This window comes from Nerophis ophidion, linkage group LG07 (genome assembly GCF_033978795.1).
Source record: "Nerophis ophidion isolate RoL-2023_Sa linkage group LG07, RoL_Noph_v1.0, whole genome shotgun sequence".
In the NCBI taxonomy this organism is placed as follows: domain Eukaryota; kingdom Metazoa; phylum Chordata; class Actinopteri; order Syngnathiformes; family Syngnathidae; genus Nerophis; species Nerophis ophidion.
The window spans coordinates 41,625,758-41,647,147 of NC_084617.1; the positions used below are offsets into that span (position 1 = coordinate 41,625,758).

The window sequence follows — 21,390 nt, forward strand, 5'->3', positions numbered from 1 at the left end:
GACCACGCAGTCTGATAGTTTATATATCAATGATGAAATATTAACATTGCAACACAGTTTAAATTACAATTTTAAATTTCCCGTGGAGTTTCTTGTTGAAAATGTGGCAGAATGATGACGCGTGCGCGTGACGTCCCGGGTTGCAGGGGACATAGCGCAGTACCATTTGCGGCTAAAAGTCGTCTCTTTTCATGGCGCAATTACACAGTATTCTGGACATCTGTGTTGCTGAATCTTTTGTAATTTGTTCAATTAATAATGGGGAAGTCAAAGTAGAAAGATGAAGGTGGGAAGCTTTAGCCTTTAGCCACACAAACACGGTGTTTCCTTGTTTAAAATTCCCGGAGGTGAAGCTTTACTATGGTTCCCGACCACTTGTCAACCGGCAGGCTTCGGTGAGAAAATTGTGGTAAAAAGTCGCCTCTTACCGGAGATCAGCTAAGCTTGCGCCGTCCATGCAGCTGCCGTCGATTTCCCTCAGACTGGCGTCAAGACACCCGTGGACACACACCTCCGACTATCAGGTACTATTTAATCTCACTAAAACACTAGCAACACAATAGAAAGATAAGGGATTTCCCATAATTATCCTAGTAAATGTGTCTAAAAACATCTGAATCCGCCCCAATGCAATCACCTTTTTTTTTTTTTTTTTTCTAGTCCTTCGCTATCAATATCATCATCCACAAATCTTCCATCCTCGCTCAAATTAATGGGGAAATTGTCGTTTTCTCGGTCCAAATATCTCTTGCTGCTGGAGGCTCCCATTAAAAACTATGTGAGGACGTGAGGAGCCCTCACCCTTGTGACGTCATCGTCTGCGACTTCCGGTAAAGGCAAGGCTTTTTATTAGCGACCAAAAGTTGCGAACTTATCGTCGATGTTCTCTACTAAATCCTTTCAGCAAAAATATGGCAATATCGCAAAATGATCAAGTATGACACATAGAATGGACCTGCTATCCCCGTTTAAATAAGAAAATCTCATTTCAGTAGGCCTTTAAGGGGCACCTAAACACAGAACCGACAGGGCGCCCATGCAGGCCAATCAGGGCAGACGGGTTGTCTTGGTCTCGCTTCCGATTGGTCTGCCGGGGTCGAGCGAGGTGGCACCGCCACACTAGGCCGTCTCATGGGTGCCTTCCCCGCAGGCTCGGAGAGACCCACATGCCCGGAGAAGTCTCAAAGGGGCCGTAAGGACATTGCCTTTAAGCGATCACCCGCTGCCTTTGTCTTCTATTGACGTCACGGAGCAGAGCCTGCAATATCTTCCTGAGAGAGGAGTCTAGCGGGATGAGATTTGAGATCATACGTTATTTTGTCTAACTATTATAGTGTTTATGTTATTCAAAACCAACTCCCAAACCATGTCAAAATCTCCCCAATCTTGTCCCATTCTTTCGTGCAACAAACATTTTTTGTCTATTAGTTTTCATGTTAACATTTTATAAACTTACAATTTTCTGTTACTAATGTTTGATTCATAACCAGTACCCCCAAACCTTGTCAAAACTTCACCAATCGTGTCCCAATCTTTTGTGTTGCATTTTTTGTCTATTAAAGTTTTTATGTTATTAACATTTTATACTTGTGTTATTAACATGTTATTATTCATAACCAGGTCCCAAAACATGTCAAATTTGCTCCAAACTTGTCTTATGTGTTCGTGATTTGCATTGCAAAATTGTATAGTCAAATACGGTTTCTATGTTAACGTTCTATTATTCATAACCAGCACTACCCACCTTGTCAAAATCTCCCCGAATTTGTTCCAAACATTTGTGTTACAACATTTTTTGTTTATAGTTTTTGTTATTACCGTTTTATAGTTTTCATGTTATTGTTCATAACCAGCCCCATAACACAAAAACTATAATAGGCAAAAAAATGCAGTACAAAGTAGCACAAACGAATGGGACAAGTGTGGGAAGATTTTGACAAGGTGGGGGGTCTGGTTATTTAATAATAAAGAGCTAAGAACCTAAAGTTAGGGGTCTGGTTAAGAATATTAACACATTAAGTGCACGTCAATAACATAAAAACAATAAAACATTAACAAAGACTGTAATAGACAAAATAAAATGTAGCACAATCCAGCACAAGGAGGACGTCACAAACTATAGTTTGGCTTTTGTTTTAGGTGGACAATGACGCAAATTGTGTTTACTTTAATGTAAGACTCTTTTCCTATAAGTAGTTTTTTAATTACATTTGAAACAAATACGGTCAAGTGCAAGAGCACATCGTGTCCGATGAAGGATCCAAATGGGAAGTCCGTCCTAGAATTTCTCAAACAACTGCTGCCCTGGCAAAACTCAAGCCCATATTGCATCAAAGGTGAGACTATAGCGCTCACTTGTAATCTCAAACTTTCTATACGCCTGTGAAACTTGGACCCTTATAGCAGAGGTTCAGAAGAGAAAACAAAGCATGTACTGTAGGTGAGATGCTACAGTAGACTCATGGGTATCTCTTACACCCAACATGTCACAAACGAAGAAGTCCGGCAAAAGATCAGCAAAGCTATCGGCACATATGATGACCAGCTCACCATGTCATAAAGCGGTAACTAAGGTGGTACGGACACATCCCCAGACCCTCAAGTCTCACAAAGACCCTCCTGCAAGGCACCGTACAAGGTGGCAGGAGATGAGGGAGACAAAAGAAAAGATGGGAAGATAATGGACTCACTTGAAACTTAGTGAGGCAATGAGACCTGGCGAGGACAAAAAGGGATGGAGAGAGCTGGTCGACAAATCGTCTGTGGTGCCCCAACGACTCTCCGGAGTTATGGGATTGGTGAAAGAGAATGTGTGCTAGAGCACATCAATTTTACATTACTGACCCCTATGGATATATAAACTACTGTATATCTCCATCTGTTTATTTTCTCTTAAAAAAATGCCAAAGATTCGACTGATTGTCAATGATGGGCAAAATTTAACAAGTCAGGTTTAATTATGAAAATCTTCAGTTGTAGACTTACAGAATCATTTTAACACATATTATGATGTGCTTTGCTTGAGGAAATGTTTATTCTTAATTTAGTTGAATGAATGTGTTTGTATTATAACTCACCTTGTGGTTAATGGCTGCACCCGCACTGATCAGGTACTTTACCGTGTCCAAACAGTTATTTTCACAAGCAGACATCAGGGGTGTTCTCTGATCTTCATTAAAAATGTCCAAGTTGGCTCCAGCCTAAACACATTGCATAACTTCAGAAACATAAAGATTAATAAATATATGGGCTGATATGTGATTACTGTTTATCTGACCTCAGTGTGCATCATGGAATTATTAGTGGACAATGGAGATGTACTTTGATTGATTGCTGAATAAGAGTCTAACGCAGTGGTTCTTAACCTGGGTTCGATTGAAACCTAGGGGTTCGGTGAGTCGGCCTCAGGGGTTTCGTTTTTTTTTTTTCTTTGTCATGAAAAAGGGAGGTTTTTGTCATGAAAAAGGGAGCTTTTTGAGGTTGGTGCACTAATTGTAAGTGTATATTGTGTTTTTTATGTTGATTTAATAAAAATAAAAAAATAAAAATATATATATATATTTTTTTTTTTTCTTTTAAATTAGTAAAAAATTCTTCTGCGGCCCGGTACCAATCGGGCCACGGCCAGGTACCGGGCCGCGGCCCGGTGGTTGGGGACCACTGCTATACAGCATTATTCACATGTGATTAATATAAATATATTATACATATATTCAACATTTAAGTGCAGTCAAGAAGGACGTGAGTGAATCAATGACCATAATTTCGTACATTGATGGCGTTGCAGCACATCATTCACCTGTATGACCCAATCCAGACAACCTTCCCGACTCATGGCGCCAGAAAAAGAATGCATTCGAGCCGCAGCCTAATTCTTTTAGCCCAATGCGGCCTCAGGTACAAAAGTTTGGACACCCCTAATCTAGCATCTATATATCTTGTGTATGTTATTGGAGACAGTTTTCATGTTTAGAGAGTAGTTGAAAATAAGCTTCTCCTACTTGAAAGACCAGCAGTTGCCACTATGTTAAAATCTCCCAATACTGAAAATTCCGACTCCTGGTAAAATATGTAAAAGGACATATACAAGTAAATACGACAAAAACACGCCCTCCCTAAGTTGTATAAATTCTGTCGGGAAGAACGGGAAAGGAGTCAGTTTAGGTGGCTAAGTCATATGGTCAGGATGCCCCTTGGACACCTCCCTAGGGAGGTGTTCCTACTAGTAGGAGGCCCCGGGCAAGAACCAGGACACATTGGAGACACTATAAGCCTTGTTTCACCGCAGAAACCTTTACATGAACTTTCCTATTTACCTAGATAAATAAAGTCCTCCCTGTGTTTCCCCTAAAACCTCCCTGGCTAGATGTAGTTCTACAATAACAATTTTTAATTCCTATTAGCAAGGTGGGAGATGTTTTTTGAAGCAAGACTATGAAAAGACATGTACACAAGCAAAGCAGTTTTAAAGTCTATTCTCTGAGTAACAAAAAGAGACAGTGCAGTGACCTAAGCACTTGACTAATACAACTGTATTTCCTGTGACGGGTTATAACAGGCTACATGTGGCTTAGCTACAAAGCTCAACTACATTTCCCATCAGCTTAGCTACTTTTTCAACAACTAACTTGGCCTGTGGCTTAGCTACTTTTAGACAAATGACACACGGTAGCTTGCATCAAATCTACAAGCTAAAAACAGAGAAAATGGACTGCAAATCCAGGCCAAAAGAAATAGGGAGAAATACAATGACCTGGATGAAAGAGAACATCCATACATACGGAAAAAATCATGATGGTTGATTGATATTTGTATGATGAGTTACAGTTGGCTACGGTTACGGCGAAACATTACAGACTGGCCAATCAGAGGCAAGATAAGGCGGCTCATCAAAACCAAGAAGAAAACTCACAACGGATACGAACTCATGTCATATGATGACAAGGGAGTCAGAGACAGAGGGACGCTTCAAGCTGACCACTCTAAAAAAAACCTAAGAAACCCACAATAATGCGTGTTCTTGGCCATTTTTAGACAAATGTTTGCGTTTCAAGAAAAGAATGTCCAAAACCTTAGTATTTTGTTGTATACTCGGTAAACCAAAATCATAAATGCTCGCTTCATCTACGACGTCCAACACAAATTTAGAAACACACATTAGGGTGAGTTGAGTTCATGGCAAGTTTTACTGCTCATAACCATTACTAACTAAGTATTGGCGTTAACACATTTTTTTGTGTCTTTTTACGCATTGGAATCCATTTCCGGAATTTTTTTTTCTGACCCTGCCTTTTCCAAGTCAAAACTCTGGTTTACTTGGTTTTTTATTGATTATCACTTTCCGCCGGTTTTTTTTTTTTTTTCATTTTTGCCGTGTCAAATTTCCGTCCTTGTTTATCGCGTTTTTATTCGTCGACTTTAAAGTAATGAACTTTCCGGTACAATTTCTTAAATTTTGATTCACCGAAAGTTTTATCAATCACAAATACCGCATTTCCGGTATTACGACTCCCGCGTGTTATTGTTTTCGTCAATAAACTCAAAAAGCAAAGCTTCAATGAAAAGTGGCTAAAGGAGCCACCTTTCAGCAAAGGATAGGATAGGATAGGATAGGATATATCTTTGTTGTCATTGCACAAGTACAACGAAATTTCATTTTCGGCACAGTCGAAAAGGGTGACATTGGGAGAGGGGGGAGGGGGTAAAAAAAAATATCAGACCAAGGCTAGACCCTCAGGAGGGGTCCAGACTGAGTCCAAGGAAAAAAACTCACATAGCATGGCACACATTAAACATGGTACGTATATCACACCAACTTGCAACAGAGGGAGGGGTGGGTTTGAGGAGACACCGTTACCGCTATATAGCGCTGCTCAGCCATCCACAGCCCCAGAGGAATTAAGCGGTGAGGACGGCGTTGATTCGATGGTGGGGGCCGTGTGTGCATATATTCCCAATTAATTTGGGAGAGATGATGAAATGTTTTTATATGGACTGAGGCCGATCTCAAAGTTCGACCACAGGTGTTGTTGACAAAAAAGAAGGTCAAAAGCGTCCATCTTTGAGGAGTCCTCGGGAGAGCTTCAGATCAGCCTCTTCCTGATTGTGTCAAGGCCATTTGAGGGAGTCAAATCATAGATTAAGAAGATGTTTTTCTTCAAGAAGACAAAATAGCAACGTATCTTCTCTGTTTGTCCATGCTGGATTTCTTCAATTCCAATTTAATTATTCCTTCTCCGCAAGCTTTTCCAAGATGAGATCCATTTTGCAATTCAACTCTGACATCGCCCCAGTCTGTGTTCCCACAGCCCGACCCAATCCTTCCATTGCGTTGAACAGCCGTTGGGCCCCTTGAGTGGCTGCCATCATCTTATGAATTTGTCGATACACCAGAACAATGCCCAGCCCAATCAGCAAGTGCCCCACGATCACAGCTCCAAATAGGTAGATGTCTTCGACGTCCTCGATGGAAAGGGCTGAGAGGCACATAATCCTCCATTTATCCCAGGAGTCTCTCACGTACCCTGCAGCAATGGTTCCATCAGGGCAGCCAGGCTCCCCCGAACCTCTTTTCCTTGTCGAAAAGACTATCAATTGCGTGGACAGTCCAGCTGATCATATTCATATTTGATGTTTACATTAGAGGACAGCGCAAAGAAAGAGGCTTTAGAAAAGTTCAGACAAAGACAAGACACAGAGAGCAAGCAGGGAAGGAGGGAGCGGAGAAAATTGCGACCGCCTCCACCAGAGGCAAGACAGAGTTTTGCCTCAGGAGCCACTTTTCAGCAAATGGCTCACTTATGAAGATGGAAAGATGTTTTGCAAGCCATGTAAATGGGCTAAGAAAAAGAATACCTTTACAACCGGGTGCACTGATTTTCAAAGATCTAGCCTATCCAGGCATCAAGAAACATCATGTTACACCATTCCTGCTTGTCGGCTCCCAGACCATGGTTTAGGAGCGCGGGGAAGACATTCCCTCCAGGGCCGATGTATGTCGGGGGTAGTAACACACTCCAATTTACCCATCAGTGGGTCCCTACAGTTTAGTTCTTAGGTCGGAATGACAAGGCCGTCAATTTGTTACAACTCTTTATTTATGTTTTCCACAAGTCCAACCGGACATCCACCATGCTATTTACACTCCTGAATATGCTAGCACTACCTCTCCTAACTTGCCCACTCACTTACCCCACATATTGCCATTCCTAAAGTAACACACATAGCTTACGGCCATCACGAATCCAGATATAAAATGCTAGAGGCATTGAGTGCCACTGTGTTAAATTACATTGACACTAACTTGCAAAATTCTAAGTTTGTTGGCATTATTTGCCATGAAAGTGTAGATGTGGCTGTTTTTAAATGACTGATGATCTACATACAGGTGAGAATAATCAATTAAATTTGTCATATACATGTATACCCTGGCACACGATTATCATCATTTTATGACCAAAGCAAAAAACTTTGTACACTTTTATACTGAAATAAATAGACCTACAACTTATTATGTGAAAATATAGAAAAAAAATACCGGCAGCGGTAAAGTTTAGGTCCATGAAGGAAAGAAGAAAGTGAATGAATGTTTAAAACTGAATAAATGTACGTATGCATAAAAATGTGTTTCCTTTTGTATAATTTTTTTAATGAATCAAGTAACGTTTATGACAACCTTTTTTCAAAACACAATATAGAATAAGAGTTATAACAGGATAATGCATACATTTATTATTTGTTTTCAAAACGGTTACAAAAAAATGGTACCCCAAAAATTTACTCTGGGACCCCATTTTTATGAGTTGATGATCTCATTTTTATAATTCCTAGCGCCAACACTGCTAACTGTTTCCAAATAACACACAAGTCATTGTTTTTTGTTAAGAAATAGATAGATGCTGTGTTTTACTGTTGGTAGAGAGAATGAATAATATTATAGGGGTGGGCCAAAGAAAAGCCCAAAAAAATTAATACATAGAGTGGGATGTGGGAACCCTTAGCGGTAGTTGTTGGGAGTCCACAGCTAAATGACAGATCGTTAATAGTAATGGACCCTAATGAGGCCATTTGTACACTATGTTACATTAACGGTGATATTATACATGTGGGCCCAAAATGCAGTTTAATGTAGCTTTGATGAAGCCAGCTACTTTTGCCGTGTAGCATGCTACAATTCTTCGGGGATAGCTTCCCCTGTAGCTTAGCTACATTTAATTGAGAGTAACTTGTAGCTTCGCTTACTACATTTTCCAAATAGCTTGCCCATCACTGTGTATTTCCTAATTCTAGTCAGAACTCAAGCAGGAGTTTTCAGTTTGTATATTTGTGGTATGCAATACATAGTTTAGAAAACTCTACATATGTATAGTTGGAGAATTAAAATATTAATAATTGAAAACAAAACCTAATTGATATTTATCAAGTCATGAATCGATGGATTTAGCAAATACCTGGATCAACACATGGCAAATCTCCTGATGACCTCCAGCAGCAGCAGCATGGAGGGGTGAGCATCTTCTTTGTCCATCCATCAAAAAGTTGGGATCCTTTCCCTCAACTGCAGTATAAAACATATGTACAGCATTGCACTAAAACACTCTCTTTAGACAAAGTAGTTGGTTCTACTTTGTCAGAAAAGAAAAACTTCAAATACCCAAAAGATGAATGACCCTCTGGAGCGCTCCTTTTTTTGAAGAAATGAAGAGCTGTCTAGTAGGGGAATTGTCTTCGGTTAATTTCAGGCTGAAAAAAAGGTCATATTATTTAAGATGAAAGTTGTTTTCCCAACAGCGTTCGTTTCCGAAATGACAAACTATTCATTATAATTTAATATTACTTTTCATCATCCAGTCCCATCAGTATAGTCTCCATTGATTCTTTAGGTCGCATGTCTGCAGTATACACCGCATCATCCCTGTAGGAATTAAACAAGTGTTTAGCGAAGGAAGTGAATAGTCAGCGTATTTTTTAATATTCTCAAGAATAGTTTGAAAAGACAATTCAGTTTCACCTGCTAAGGTTCAGCTCTCTACTTCTTTGTGGCTCGCTGGTCTTTTTAGCTCGGAGTGGCTGTGGAGTAGGAACTGGTTGTACAGCTGGAAATGATGATATTGCATTTGATGTAGGGAAGGAGGGCGAGAAGCTGTTCTTCAGCACAGTGACCTCCTTCGCCTCACTGGCATCCTCTCCACAGTGGGGGCAAAACTGGCGATCTTTCAAAATGGACGCACAATCCCTGTGAAAGCGGTGGGAAATGCTGCCATACGGTTGGCACTCGATGAATGTACCCTTAGGGATGACCAAGCACAACAATGAATTATGTAGAAGCAGCACTGCAATAACATAGACAGAAAATAGACAGACATCAAGGGGGGAAAAAAAGACTGGGATTACCCTCACCACATTACAGAAGAGCCCACAGCCGGGACAGCATTGGTGTTTTACCATACTTGTCCTGTGGTTCTCACACAAAAATAACAAATGGACCATATTGGATGGTCTCATCCTTTCATGTTTCATCACTTGTCTGTGGCAACGACTCAGCTGTGGACAGGAAAAAGGACATTCATTATCAAACTGTATAAACTTTTAAAAACATACCTATAGAAAGCAATAACGGTCCCCTTTAATTGTTAAAGATACTGTACAATACTAACAGTAATTAAGACACATTAAAAAGTAAGAAACACTTCAATCTCTCCATAATAAATATTTTACTTCCCCATAACAAATATAAAAACATTGTATGAAATAATCATCGCAGTTTGGTAAGAGAAAAAATTGTAAATTGATGTTTCACTATACCCACCCCCACATCCCACACTCTTTAAACTTTACCTTTATCTCATAATGCAAACACAAATATGTCAATAGAAGTTAGACATGATAGCGACCCAATGTCAAGAAAAACAAATTGGTTTCCCCAGTTGAGATACAATAAATTACATTACTGACCTGGCTAAATCAACAATTTATCATGACAATATTTTTCTCAAATAAAAATACATTTTGGGCTTCAGCCTGAATCAATTGTATTTTCCAATTACCGGTACTCAGGTTGTGATTTCACTATTTACACATTTTCTTATGTTACAGCCTTACTCTAAAATCGAATAACCGTACATTCATTTTTGTCCTCAAAATTCTAAAAACATAGTGACAATGTGAAAAGGAATATACATAAATAATCACAGCCTTTGCTTAATGCTCTGTTGATCTGTTTTTTTCTTATTTTCAAATGTATTAAAAATAGAAAAAATTATGAAGAAATAACAGATGTACTTAAGTATTCACTACCTTTGCTCAATACTTTGTTGATGCATGTTTGGCAGCAATTAAAGCCTCAAGGTTTTTCTGAATACGATGCCACAAGCTGGGCACACCTATCTTTGGGCATTTTCCCCTATTCCTCTTTGCCCATTCTTTGCAGTACTTTGGTTGGGAAGCGTTAGTTTTCATCCAGAATGTCTAAATACATTTCTGCATACATCTTAGTGTAGTCAGGAAGGTGACCAAGAACCCGATGGTCACGCCGTTAGAGCTACAGCATTCCTCTGTGGAGAGAGGAAAACCTTCCAGAAATACATTCAACTCCACAGGAAACCACTAATCAGGCCTGTATGGTATAGTGGCCAGACAGAAGCCATTTCTTAGTAAAAAAAAATTTGCCAAAATGCAACTGAAAGACTCTTGACCATGAGAAACTCTATTCTTTAGTCTGATGAGACAAATATTGGGACTCTTTGGCGTGAATGCCAGACATCATGTTTGTAGGAAACCCACCACCACTAATCACCAGGCTAATGCCATCCCTACAATGAAACATGGTGGTGGCAGCATCATGCTGCAATTATTTTCAGCGGCAGGAACGGGGAGACTAGTCAAAATAGAGAGAAAGATGAATGCAGCAGAGTGCATAAATATCCTGGATGAAAACCACCGCTTTCCACCCAACGTGATGGGCCTTGAGAGGTGTTACAAAGAGGAATGGGCAGAGAGAAATGGGCAAAACTGCCCTAAGATAGGTGTGCTAAGCTCGTGGCATCTTATTTAAAAAATACTTGAAGCTGTAATTGCTGCAAAATGTGCATCAACAAACTATTGAGTAAAGATTGTGAATACTTAAATAAATTATTATTTTTTTCTATTTTTAAGACATTTGAAAATTTTGAAAAAAACAGTGCCATTATGGAGTATTGATTGTAGAATTTTGAGGACAAATTAATTTATTCCATATTGGAATAAGGCTGTAACATAAAATGTGAAAAAAGTGAAGCGCTGTGTATTCTGTACATCCTTGGTGGATAATGTATTTTTTTAGGGCTGTGAATCTTTAGGCACCACACAATTTCATTTGATCTGATTCTTGAGTATGACAATTTGATTCAAAATCGATTCTTGATTCAAAACGATTAGTCATTCAAAATCAATATTTTTTTAATAACAATAGGTGTTAGTTCTATGATTAGCTAGATTCCTGTATGAAATAGCTAACAGCCTTGATCATTTTCTATATTACTTAAAAGAAAACTGGCTTCCTTGTAAGTAAATCCACCCACACATTTAATAATGTAAAATACAATTAAGGCAACCAGTGAAGTATCCCACACTTTTATTTTTTAAAGTAAATCTATGCAACAGATATGGGAATCAACAACAATGTGGTGTATGGACAGGACAGAAAAAAAAAAACATTTAAAACATCGATTTATGATTTTTTGGAATTCATTTTCGAATTAAACGCATAAATGAATTCCAAAAAATGAATATTTTTTAACACCCTTAGTAGTTTTGAATAAACAAATTGAGTTCAAAACAAGCTGTAAATGTTTATGTAATAATGTACTTTAGGTTTACCATTCCATCTGTCAGTTCCATGGCCATACAGGACTGATCCAGTTTAGACAATGTAGGTCCGCTGGGGGGAGTCTCCATACGACAGCAGCACAATGGTAACTCTTCAACTAAGTCTGATCCACTCACATCTGCAAGTGCTGTTGATAGGGCACAAGCACCCCATAATTTAAATATATTTACAAAACTATATGTATTATTTCTGAAAGCAGTTACCTGTTGAGTGTGGTAATAGCAACTTTTCCTGAGCTTCCAGATCAAGACAGTCCAAATTCAGCTGTGTGTATTCAACATAGCTTGCTTCTCCAGCTAATTCATTTGTAGTACTTGAGGTTTCTGTGGATTTTGGAATGTCCAATATAACCCCATCAGCTGTAGCATTGATTGTCTGCACATTGTGACAATCATCTTCCTGATTGAAAATAAAAATGTGTAAATTAGCATATTCATGATTTTGTTGCATTTAAAAGAGTGAAAATGAAAGCTTTGATAATTATTGTATGAACAGGAATGTGTTATTTTCAAATCAACATATAACAATTATTTAATATAGATAACTAATCCAGATACAAAAGAACCTACAAAGACAAATGATACTGGATTCAAACACTGTTTTCTTGTATCACAACAAAATTTTCAATATTATACTATGCATTCAAACCTTATCTAACAATAACTTATTCATTTATGGCCACTGATTTTCTTTTCTGCAGTCGTAGATTTTATAACAAAAATACAAATTGTCAAAAATTAATCTTGACCTTTGGTATCCCTGTTAATAGGCGCTGATTTTAAGAATCATGGACACTGCATTGCATTGCTAACATATAACTATTTTGATTAAAATAGGCGTTAAAAATGTGTGACCAAGTCAAATGTGGTTGCTTTGCCAAGCTTCTCATGACAGCTGTTGAATGTGTTTAACCTTGGGAGAGTAAGATGCCACTGGAGCAAATTAAAAAAAAATCTTGTTCGGACATTTTGGTGGCGTTAATAGGAGACATTAAGATGATGTATAACATTCACAGGAAGTTACGTTACATGCTCAGTGGCCTTGTCGTGAGAGTGTCCACCCTGAGACTGTAAGTAAGGAGCAAGAGTCTACAAACTGTGATTGACCGGTTGGTTACTGGACTGTAAATGCAATTTCAAAGTGTCAAACAAACTACAGAATCACGGTATACAAATATCGCAAATGGACTGTTCAGTTATTAGTCTTAAAACAGGACTGTTCAACTATATTGTTTTGGGGCCAAATTTCCAGAACGCTAAATACCGGGGAGCCGGACTTCTCCCTTCACTCACATTCTTATTTTATATATCCCTGAGAACCAGTTTCCAATATAGTGTACATTTCATTTTTGTTTATTTTTTTTTTCAGTGTCACAATGTTCGAGGACAAATAGCTGTCTATATTAAAAAAAAACGCTCTGCTGTTTTTTAAGAATCTACTACCAAAAAGCTAGACAAGATCATCCAAATGCCAGAACTCTACGTATGCGGTCCTCTCCAAGGTTTCTCAGAGTCACTGTCACCGACGTCCAACTGGGTTCAGTTTTTCCTTGCCCTTATGTGGGCCCCACCGAGGATGTTGTTGTGGTTTGTGCAGCCCTTTGAGACACTTGTGATTTAGGGCTATATAAATAAACATTGATTGATTGATTGATTGATTTTCTACCGCTGGGGTGCTGGAGTCTATCCCGGCTGCATTTGGGCGGAAGGCGGGGTACACCCTAAACAAGTCACCACCTCATCGCAGAACCAACACAGACAACATTCACACACTAGGGACCACTTAGTGTTGCCATTCAACCTATCTACAGGTGCATTCATGTCTTTGGCGGTGGGAGGAAGTCCAAGTACCCGGAGGGAACCTATGTAGTCATGGGAGGAACATGCAAACTCCTCACAGAAAGACCCCGAGCCTGAGTCTCTCTATGTTATCTGTAAATTAAGTTGGATTAATAATCAGGAGTCAGGACATACAAAATACAGTTGGACCACAGTTAGGTATAACATAATCCAAGTACAGAATATAATTAAATCGCTTTACCACCGGTGAATAAAACCAGTTTGCATTCAGTAATTTGTGACAGAAACAATTAAAAAGTTTATTGGATGTAGTTCTTCAGAATGAATAATGATAACAATGGATTATATTAATATAGTTATTTTTTCTACAGATTCAAAGTATGTGACACTAAGAACACATCCTCCATTCACATTCACACAGTGAATGTGAGCTGCCCTGGTGTAGACTGACGGAAACATGGCTGCCAATTTGCCCCAACAGCCTCACCAACCACCATTAAACATTCATTCACATTCCTACACGAGTGTGAGTGGCATTGGGAGCAAGGTGTGTGTTAAGTGTCTTGTCCAAGGACACAATATCAGTGACTAGGATCGCGGAAGTTGAATTTGTACCGGGAACCCTTGAGTCTCTAAACGGCCGCAATTTAGATACAGTAAGTCAAAGACCATTGTTCATTTGGAGTTTGATCAAAACATTCATGCCAGTAAATGAATATTGAATGGAGGCCACATGTAAAAGAACGAGAGAGGAAATAGTCTTTTTGAGAGCAAAAAATCCTTTAAACATTGTGTTATATACACAAACGTGTACCTGCTTTTTTAGGGGCTTTGTCTTCTTTTTTGGGACAAGGTTGTATAGTCCCATCTTCCTTTTCTTCCTCTTTGTCACTAGGGAAAGCAGTATTTGCACAAAGAAACTTTGGTCACATGAAGTACATTATTATACAATTTATCGACTTCTATGACTGTACAGTTTTTTTGAAACTAGGTATTGGTAATGGTATTACTTTATTTTTAACATGCATAGTTACAATATGGTGCATCAAAAACTTCCATTTTGTTGTAGCAATATGTCGGAAAAAGAGTCGGAATGAGCAGATCTTATTTAATCCTACCACTTTTCCGTATTAGAGCAATTGCGAACACATTTGTTTGTTCACTTCCTGTGCTCAATGTGTAACAAACAAATATCGGAATAACAGAAATAATAATGTTCTCATGAATTGATAGTTGCAAGTTGTGATTTAATTTACATGCATCCATCCATCACCTTATTTAAAGGTGGAATCCTGTAAATGTTAATCAGGATTCCTCTTCTTTGTACTTTGTAAACACTATAAACTTAAACAGTTTCATAAACTGGATTAGATTAGTACATCGTTGAACATCTTTGACGGATCAATTCCAGAATTTCATTCCACATACTGCTAAACTAAAATGTTTTAAGTGGTGTTCGTGCATACAAATGTTTGAAGTTTGATTTTTCCTGAAGGCTATATTTTATCCACTTTTGTGAAGAAAAATATTTTCTACATTCTTGGGTAGCAAGTTAGAGTTTGCTTTGAGCATAATGTTTGCTGTTTTGCAAAATTCACCAAAACATTGGATTTCAATAGTTTTGATTCAATATATAGGGTTGAATGTTCTCGATAGAATAATATACAACGTTGGCTAACAGACCTCTTTATAATGCAGTCAGCGAATAAAACATAATTTTGTAGTTATTTCCCCATATCGTAGCGAGCAGTAATAAGGAGGGATTGTTTGTCCAGAACATACAGTATTTAGCTTTGTATTTTCATGCCAACATATGCTCTATATTTTTATATTCCCAGTTCATTTTTTTAATCTATTTTTTACACCTAAAAATGTCATTTATTTTACCCTGTCAATATCTACTTCATCTATTTGTCTATGTAAATTTCTCCCCTACTTTTACAAAATAGCCTTATTTTAGTTTTACTTGGATTGTTTTTGTCAAACTCCCTCTTTAAATGTATTAAAGGGGACTTGCACTTAATTAATAATTATGAGACAAGAACGTATAATTTTTTGATGGAGGGGAGATTTTAAGGGTGATTAAAAAAAAAGGCTTGCAAGATGCTGCTAATGGGAGTCACTGTTGTAGCCTTCAAAGCTCATATTAAAAAATCCAAAACCTGTAAAGTTGGAACGTTGTGTAAATCGTACATAAAAACAGAATGCAATGATTTGCAAATCCTATTCAACTTATATTTAATTGAAAAAACTGCAAAGACAATATATTTAATGTTTTAACTGAGAACTTTTTTTTGCAAATAATCATTAACTTAGAATTTAATGGCAGCCAAACATTGCAAAAAAGATGGCATAAGGGCATTTTTACCACTGTGTTACACTGTGTTTTTGGGAAATATTTCCCATTCTTGCTTGATGTACAGCTTAAGTTGTTCAACAGTCCGGGGTCTCCATTGAGGTATTTTAGGCTTCATATTTTCAATGGGAGACAGGTCTGGACTACAGGCAGACCAGTCTAGTACCCAAAGTCTTTTACTATGAAGCCACGCTGTTGTAACACATGGCTTGGCATTGTCTTGCTGAAATAAGCAGAAGCATCCATGACAACATTGCTTGGATGGCAAATATGTTGCTTCAAAACCTTCCTTTTACCTTACAGTATTGATGGTGCCTTCACTGATGTGTATGTTACCCATGCTTTGGGGACTAATACACCCCCTTATCCATCACAGATGCTGGCTTTTCAACTTTGCGCCTATAACAATTCGGATGGTTCTTTTCCTCTTTGTTACGGAGGACACGACGTCCACAGTTCCCAAAAACAATTTGAAATGTGGACTTGTCAGACCACAGAACACTTATCCACTTTGCATCAGTCCATCTTAGATGAGCTCGGGCCCAGCGAAGCCGGCAAAGTTTCTGGGTGTTGTTGATAAATGGCTTTCACTTTGCATAGTACAGTTTTAACTTACACTTACAGATGTAACTATGAACTGTAGTTACTGACAGTGGTTTTCTGAAGTGTTCCTGAGCCCATGTGGCAATAATCTTTACACACGGATGTCGCTTTTTGATGCAGTAACGCCTGAGGGATTGAAGGTCCGTAATATCATCCCTTACGTGCAGTGATTTCTCCAGATTCTCTGAACCTTTTGATGATATTACGGACTGCAGATGGTGAAATCCCTAAATTCCTTGCAATAGCTCGTTGAGAAATGTTGTTCTTAAACTCTTTGACAATTTGCTGACGCATTTGTTTACAAAGTGGTGATGCCTAGCCCCATCCTTTTTTGTGAATGACTGAACATTTCATGGAAGCTGCTTTTATACCCAATCATGGCACCCCCCTGTTCCCAATTAGCCTGTTCACCTGCGGAATGTTCCAAGTAAGTGTTTGATGAGCATTCCTTAACTTTCTCAGTCTTTTTGCCACTTGTGCCAGCTTTTTGAAACATGTTGCAGGCATCAAATTCCAAATGAGCTAATATTTGCAAAAAATAAAGTTTTCCAGTTCAAATGTTAAGTATCTTGTCTTCGAGTCTATTTAATTGAATATAGGTTGAAAAGGATTTGCAAATCATTGTATTTTGCTTCTATTTACGATTTACACGTGCCAAATTCACTGGTTTTGGGGTTTGTATTAATTGTGTCAATTGCTCGTTACGTCCATAAACACTGCAGCTGCACACTGTTTTCCTTCGATTAATGCCTTCTATTCTGAGATGTTAGTTCTGTATCAGTATCAGTTGTCTGCAAGCGTTCCACTCATATAGATGAATTTGTGCAATCTGTTGTTAAATAACTTTTTGAGGAATTTAGAAGATTGTCAAAGTTATGAAACAGGTTAGTTTGTAAACTGGTGTTCATCTTCAGTTTGATAAATTGTTTGTTAATTTATTATGTGTCGCTAATTTTTTGAGAGGGGAATTCTCTTCTGTCACATCTGTAAGGAACTACGAGTTGGGATTTATGTCTGTTATTCAAATCCTCAAATCGGCACAGGATATGGAATCTTTTCTTTATTATTTGGTGCAATATTTACAATGTATTTATTGCAGCGTTCAGCTACTTGATTCATATTTTCATTCATAATGTTTTCATCTGAGACATAATGAGGGTAATCCTTCTGAAAACCATTTTTCATGATAGTTAGGATGCCCCATGTTGCTCTCAAGTTGTTTTTGTTCGTATTTAATATCCGACTGTCCTTTTTTATCCACTTTATCGTACGATGCTAGGACAGCTGTTTTTTGTAAGTTTTTATACTTATTTTCTGCCTCTTGGTTTTATAGATGTCATATATAGTTTATTTTCAGCTTTACATACATACATGATTTTTTTTTACCTGAATTATGTTTGGTGGAGGTGATGGCATCTCTTCCTTTGCTATCTTTAGTCTCTGAGGTTGCAAATCCTGCAGAAGTGTGTGTGTTTTCCAGGGGCAACTTGGCTGCTTTCCTCGAAGCCATCTTTAGACAGAAAGCAGTATAAATTAAGCAGAAATATATATGAATACCCCAAATAATCCAACTAAAAAAATCATGATAATCATGTCTAGAAAATTGCTATATATTTCTAATGTATTATTATTATTATTATTATTATTATTATTAATCCATCCATCCATTTTCTACCGCTTATTCCCTTTGAGGTAGCGGGGGGTGCTAGTGCCTATCTCAGCTACAATCGGGCGGGGTACACCCTGGACAAGTCGCCTCCTCATCACAGGGCCAACACAGATAGACAGACAACATTCACAGACACATTCACACACTAGGGACCATTTAGTGTTGCCAATCAACCTATCCCCAGGTGCATGTTTTTGGAAGTGGGAGGAAGCCGGAGTACCCGGAGGGAACCCACGCATTCACAGGGAGAACATGCAAACTCCACAAAAAAAGATCCCGAGCCCGGGATTGAACCCAGGACTACTCAGGACCTTCGTATTTTGAGGCAGACGCACTAACCCCTCTTCCACCGTGAATCCCTATTATTATTATTATTATTATGTGGACACTGACTTTATATATTTGTCGGTCAACATTTTGGGGGCATTGACGAGGACTGACGTTTGGTAATCAGAATGTTATTAGTGATGTGCGTGTCATGAACGCATCGTTCAAAACGTTCTTAAATCGTATTCAAATTGCATCATTATTTTTATCCTGCACTACAACGAGCTAATGCAACGAAATGTTGTTCTTATCTGTATTGTAAAGTTCAAATTTGAATGGCAATAAGAGGAAGTCTATGTCTAATTCTTGTCATCATTACTTGCATGAGGTAACCCACAGGCAAAGAGACAGACATTTTGAGTGGTTTGCAAAAACTGCAACGCCATTAACTATTTTGATAGTGAATATGCAATTGATGGAATGGAATCACATCACATCACAAGACTCGACAGGAAGAAAGTGTGGGGATTAGATCAAATACATGTGATTTGCCTATTAACTGTAAATAAAGGCTACAGTCTATCAAGACAAGGTGAACTTATCTATAACTGTTTATACAATTGTGGAATCAATACTGTTACCTCTAAAAATGTGCAGCATTTACTTTTGCGGGTGTTATGGTGTGTTCCAAATGGAACACACCATAACACCCGCAGACTTTCCAGCACAGATTTGAACTGGAACGCCACTCGAGGTTGGATTTGTGACTCGGAAAGTCGTAACATTCTAATTCAGGCCTGGGCAATTATTTTGATTTGGGGGGCCAAATTTAGAAAAAAATAAATATGTCTGGGGGCGGGTACATCTGATTTTTTGGAACACTAATACAAAACCTCACAAAAATGTCTGATTGAATGCTAAAAACGTTATTGCTGACAGCCTGAAACAACGGAATGGAATGTTGTTGTTTTTTACTGAATGAGACTCTAAGAATGTACATGAAAATAAAGAAGGTGGGATTTACAATATTAACCATGAACGATAAAACACGGAATATTGACAACACATGAACGTCACACCCCCTCTCAATCGACATATTTTACAATCAAGCGAAAAGCAACAAAAATGCAAAAAACAAAGCAGAAAATGAATGCGAAGGGTTAAAAAAAACAACCTACAATCTGATATGTCACAAAGCTTTAGAACATTCTTGTAAAAATCGGTCACTTATATTACCATAATAACTAGTATATAATGCAAACGCGCAGATTCCAACCATTGAAACACTTTGTATGGTTTAAGACTTACGGTCATTTGAAAACATCAATGCACATCATAATGGAAGCTATAATTTTGATCTTAAAGATCTAAAAAAAAATATTTGGGAATGTCCAGTGGGCCAGATTGAAAAAGCTTAATGGGCCACATGCGGTCCTCAGGCCTTATTTCGCCCAGGTCTGTTTTTATAACTAATTATCATTAGGTTATGCATATGCGCTTTGCAATGAGAGAATGGATTCACGTTGGTAAGTGACGCTAAGTCAGTAATTAACATCATCACCAGTTGTATATTTCAAAGAGCATGAGTAGATCCTTACCTCAGCACCAAGCGGACTTGAAAGGGTTTTTTCAACTGATACAGCCTGATCAACTCCAGCACTGGGTTTTTGGTTTCCTGAGGTCCCCGTAGATTCGGCAGCTACTTTCTTCTCCCCAGATGTGCATGGCAACAGGTTACCGGAAAACCCCAACTTTTTTACAGACGAGCTTCCAAGTCGTTTGCTACGGTTAAATATTGGATCACTGACAATGTGGATAGTAGTTGCCTTATCTTGTTTGTCATTATGTCGGATTTTAGTTACGACGGCGGTCCCAATATTGTCGGCAAGACCTCTTTTGGGTCCAGAACCTTCAGGGGCTCCATTGTGATCCATGGTTATCTGTTTGTAACAAATATACTCATTCAATGTACACATGCACCACACCAAATAACGTATCAATAACTGATATACATTAGCACAAAAGTGAAATACTATGACAAAACGACACAAACATGGGCGGACTAAAAATGACATTTGAAACACAATCTTACAGTTCACGAAGCTGAAAAAGTTGCTCCGCGATTCAAAATTAAGTAGCTTTGGACTTTTGACTAGCTTTGAGTCAACACCATGATTCTCTAAAAGCAGTGAAGTGTCCTGGTAAAGAATAATTGCGACGGTTTTGTACAAGACGGAACTCTGCACTTCCGCTCCCAAACGTAAAATAAGCACGCCACAGCTCCTTCATGGGCTGATTTTCGGTTTTAAAAACAGGTCCCAGTAAACAAGGAAAATAAAAGTTATTTTTACTTACAAAAATTTACTTTTCGAAGAGTTGTCTGTCCACTCGGGATAATCGTGCCAAAGTAAAACACTCAAAGAATACATACGCCAGCCTACGGGCGGCGCTGTCATCATACCACAGCAGAAGACACGGAGCTGAACTGCGTGTATTCTAGGGCTGGGCGTATCGATAGTATCGATACTTGGTGAGTATCGGTATCGTATCGATACGGGCGTGATGGTATCGATACTTCACCAAATTAAGCAAATCATTTCGATTTAAAAAAAAATGTGAGCGCAACGCAGCGCTCCTCACCACTCCACCCTCCTCCCTAGTGATGGGTCACGAACGAGATTTAAAAACACTTTAAAAATTCATCTTAAACCCAAAATGAAATAAATACAATTGTAACAAACAGTTCAGGGTGTCCCTCCAGTGTTGCCGTAAGGCTGTGACGTAAGAGGTCTATATAAAGGCGGGTTGTTGAAGAAGGTGATAGATGGGT

The 21,390-nt window shown here is 38.4% G+C and overlaps 1 pseudogene; it reads right to left on the reverse strand.

The window, feature by feature from the left end:
• The window catches only part of LOC133556343 (histone-lysine N-methyltransferase EHMT1-like), a 64,270-nt pseudogene extending 43,362 nt beyond the window's left edge, over positions 1-20,908 (reverse strand).
• Between the last annotated feature and the right edge of the window lie 482 nt (positions 20,909-21,390).